The sequence below is a fragment of the Triticum aestivum genome, chromosome 4A (assembly GCF_018294505.1).
Source record: "Triticum aestivum cultivar Chinese Spring chromosome 4A, IWGSC CS RefSeq v2.1, whole genome shotgun sequence".
In the NCBI taxonomy this organism is placed as follows: domain Eukaryota; kingdom Viridiplantae; phylum Streptophyta; class Magnoliopsida; order Poales; family Poaceae; genus Triticum; species Triticum aestivum.
Window position 1 is genome coordinate 511147068 of NC_057803.1, and position 2863 is coordinate 511149930.

Below are 2863 nucleotides of genomic sequence, written 5' to 3' on the forward strand. Positions count from 1 at the left end.
AATGGTCTTGCACCGAATGGTTTATTGAATCTCGATCGTAGTGATACACATGTTCATGCCAAAAGATATAAGATAGTAATGATAGTACCACCTACTTGTGGCACTACCACGTAAGTCATATCGGTATAAAACGCATGAAGAAGCTCCATGTTGATGGATCTTTGGGCTCACTCATTTTTGAAAAGTTTGAGACATGCGAACCATGTCTATTGGTGTATATGCATGAAGAAACTCCATGCAAATGGACCGTTTGGACTCACTTGATTTTGAATCACTTGATACATGCAAATCATACCACATGGGCAAGATGACTGAAAGCCTCGTTTTCAGTAAAATGGAACTAGAAAGCAACATGTTGGAAGTAATACATTTTGATGTGTGCAGTCCAATGAGTGCTGAGGCGTGTAGTGGATATCGTTATGTTATTACTTCACAGATGATTTGAGTAGATGTTGAGTATATTTACTTGATGAATCACGAGTCTGGATTATTGAAAGGTTCAAGTAATTTCAGGGTGAAGGTGAGAGATCGTCGTGACAAGAGGATAAAATGTCTATGATATGATCATAGAGATGAATATCTGAATTACGAGTTTGGCACAGAATTAAGACATTGTGGAAATTGTTTCACAACTAATACAGCCTGGAACACCATAGTGTGATGGTGTGTCCGAACATCATAACTGCACCCTATTGGATATGATGCATACCATGATGTCTCTTATCGAATTACCACAATAGTTTATGGGTTAGGCATTAGAGACAACCACATTCACTTTAAATAGGGCACCACGTAATTCCGATGAGATGACACCGTATGAACTATGGTTTAGAGAAACCTAAGCTGTCATTTCTTAAAAGTTTGGGGCTGCAACGCTTATGTGAAAAAAGTTTCAAGCTGATAAGCTCGAACCCAAAGCGGATAAATGCATCTTCATAGGACACCCAAAAACAGTTGGGTATACCTCCTATCTCATATCCGAAAGCAATAAGGGATTGTTTCTAGAATCAGGTCCTTTCTCGAGGAAAAGTTTCTCTTGAAAGAATTGAGTGGGAGGATGGTGGAGACTTGATGAGGTTATTGAACCGTCTCTTCAACTAGTGTGTGGCAGGGCACAGGGAGTTGTTCCTATGGCACCTACACCAATTGAAGTAGAAGCTTATGATAGTGATCATGAAACTTCAGATCAAGTCACTACCAAACCTCGTGGGATGACAAGGATGCGTACTACTTTAGAGTGGTACGTAATCCTGTCTTGGAAGTCATGTTGCTAGACAACAATGAACCTACGAGCTATGGAGAAGCGATGGTGGGCCTAGATTCCAAAATGGCTCGAGGCCATATAATCCGAGAGAGGATCCATATATGAAAACAAAGTGTAGACTTTGGAAGAACTACTTGATGGTCATAAGGCTGTTAGGTACATATGGATTTTAAAAGGAAGACGGACAATGATGGTAAGTATCACCATTAAGAAAGTTTGACTTGTCGTTAAGATGTTTCCCGACAAGTTTAAGGAGTTGACTATGATGAGACTTTCTCACTCGTAGCGATGCTAAGAGTCTGTTGGAATTGTATTAGCGATTACTGCATTATTTATGAAATCTTGCAGATAGGATGTCAAAACATTGTTTCCTCAACGTTTTCTTGAGGAAAGGTTGTATGTGATACAACCGGAAGGTTTTGTCAATCCTGAAAGATGCTAACAAGTATGCAAAGCTCCAGCAATCCTTCTAAGGACTGGAGTAAGCATCTCGGAGTTGGAATGTATGCTTTGATGAGATGATCAAAGTTTTTGGGTGTATACAAAGTTTATGAGAAACTTGTATTTCCAAAGAAGTGAGTGGGAGCACTATAGAATTTCTGATGAGTATATGTTGTTGATCAGAAATGACGTAGAATTTCTGGAAAGCATATAGGGTTATTTGGAAAGTGTTTTTCAATGGAAAGCCTGGATTAAGCTACTTGAACATTGAGCATCAAGATCTATAAGGATAGATCAAAACGATTAATGGTACTTTCAAATGAGCACATACCTTGACATGATCTTGAAGGTGTTCAGGATGGATCGGTCAAAGAAGGAGTCCTTGCCTGAGTTGTAAGGTATGAAGTTAAGAATTAAAGCTCGGCCACGGCAGAAGAAAGAGGAAGGACGAAGGTCGTCCCCTATGCTTTTGTCATAGGCTCTATACGGTATGCCATGTTGAGTACCGCACCTGATGTGTGCCTTGCCACATATCTGGCAAGAGGGTACAAAGGTAATCTAGGAGTATATCACCAGATAGCGGTCTAAATTATCCTTAGAGGAATAAGGATATGGTTCTCGGTTATGGAGGTGATAAAGAGTTCGACGTAAAGAGTTACGTCGATGCAAGCTTAACACCTATCCGGATAGCTCTGAGTAGAGATACCGGATACGTATAATGGAGCAACAATTTAGAATAGCTCCAAGTAGAACAGTTATTTGAAATGGCTCCAAATGTAGCGTAGTAGTTGCATCTACAAGATGACATAGAAATTTGTGAAGTACATACGGATCTGAATGCTGCAGATCCGTTGACTGAAACCTCTCTCACAAGCATAACATGATCAAACCCAGAACTCTTGGGTGTTAGTCACATGGGGATGTGACCTTGAGTGTTAATCACATATCGATGTGAACTGGATTATTGACTCTAGTGCAAGTGGGAGACTGTTGGAAATATGCCCTAGAGGCAATAATAAATTGGTTATTATTATATTTCCTTGTTCATGATAATCGTTTATTATCCATGCTAGAATTGTATTGATAGGAAACTCAGATACATGTGTGGATACATAGACGACACCATGTCCCTAGTAAGCCTCTAGTTGACTAGCTTGT